We start from the raw sequence: 1,879 nt of genomic DNA, 5'->3' as shown, positions 1-1,879 counted from the left end.
GCCGCCCCGAGGCCCGGCGGGGGGCGCGCCGTAGGGCGACAGGGCCGCGGGGACGGGGCGCACCCCGTGCGGCACGACGTAGTGCTCGTCGCTGGCGGGGCTCACCGGGTGGAGCCAGGAGACCTCCTCGACCTAGGGACAGTCACGGCATGAAGTAAGAAATTTACACCCCAAAAAATGGGTTCTCAATTCAAGATGATACCCAAAATTTTAAGGCAAATAGGGATTAATTTAATCCCTGTTTACTTAATGTAAGTGTAAATAGGGGTTAAAATAACAACATTTGCCTTAAAATTTTGGGGATCATCTTGAATTGAGAACACATTTTTTTAGGTGTACAACTATTGAGTACCAGCTACCACGTCTCGCGTAACAGGCTTCGCGATATCTCACGAAACACTGTTACACTGCGACGCGCCTGGCGCACATATAGCTAGGCCTGAGGCGCTGACACCAAATGTGTGGTGAAACTATTACTTCCCTTACAATTTTTTCATGTGGAGCCTATTTAACGATTTTATAGGCCATTTGGTCATTTACATCTTATTTTCGTCAAGAAATGCCCCCTAGCACCCAAACAGAGTTACCCTATAGGAACCCGTAAAAAAATATTTGAAAAAAATACATTTTGAAACCTGTGGTTTATGATTTTTTTTTAAAAGTGAATTGTTGAGGTAGAGTGCTCATCTTCGAATTCGATCTGTCTTTTTAGCCCGCTCTTTTGCTTAAAAGCTATAAAAGCGGGCTTATGCCATCGCCTCTGTGTCTGTCTGTCTGTCTGTCTGTCTGTCTGTCTGTCTGTCTGTCTGTCCGTCTGTCCGTTCCCCAAGAAGGACGTGAGCTAGAGGTCTGAAATTTTCAGGGTATTATTGTTGTCACTTCTGGACAACGAAACGGTTGGTGCAAATCCTGCCAACCACCCCTGAGTGGGTCTGAGGGGGTAACAAAGAAATAGGGGTTGGTCCAAGAAGTGGGAATTTTTTTTTTTTTATTGTCTCCTAAGGGGTAACTCGTGAAAGTAGAGCCCATTGGGCGAAAATTTCGTCCGTTTGGCTCTATCTCTCACCGTTTAGGTGCTAGAGGGAGTTTTTCTGACAAAAGTGGCCCAAAAACAATATATTAAGCTTAGAAAATACTTGTTGGTTTACTGAGGGGTAACTTGGGAAAGTGAAGCCCTCTGGGCTAAAATTTCGTCCATTTGGCTCTATTTCTCACCGTTTAGGCGCTAGAGGGAGTTTTTCTGACAAGGGTGGCCCAAAAACGATATATTAAGTTTAGAAAATATGTGATGGTTTTCTAAGGGGTAACTTGGGAAAGTGAAGCCCTTCGGGCTAAAATTTCGTCCATTTGGCTCCATCTCTCACCGTTTAGGCGATAGAGGGAGTTTCTCTCACCAAAATGGCCAAAACAGAAATATTTTTATTTTTTCAGAAGTACACTTCTGTCTGAGAAGTATGCGGCCGGTTCAAAATTTTCTTCTAAGCAGAAGAGTGGGCTTATTTTATGGTGGCACATCATTAATAAAACGTGTACACTTTCATGCAAAAAATCCACAAAAAAAAAACATTTATTTTTTTGTTGTTTGAACACGTTTGGTGTCATTCAGAGTATGCCTGGAAGTATATTTAACTTCTAGGTCTAGTCTTATGTACCTTTTCATAGGTCTGTTATTGGATTCATAAGCTAACATTAATAACTTAAAATTTTGGCATAACTTGCATGTATTCTACAAACTGCGAACAACCAAAGATGTTCAGCGTACGAAAAGAATACTTCGTTTGTTGAGTTTTAATTACGAAGTAGACAGAAAAGGTACCTGGCAAAAAGATGGTTCGAAGCGAGCCGTCACTCAAACGGGCCGAAGGCCCGTTTTCGGATA

This window comes from Frankliniella occidentalis, unplaced genomic scaffold, assembly GCF_000697945.3.
Source record: "Frankliniella occidentalis isolate FOCC.00 unplaced genomic scaffold, Focc_3.1 Scaffold22, whole genome shotgun sequence".
Taxonomy (NCBI): Eukaryota; Metazoa; Arthropoda; class Insecta; order Thysanoptera; family Thripidae; genus Frankliniella; species Frankliniella occidentalis.
This window is presented reverse-complemented; position numbering follows the sequence as displayed.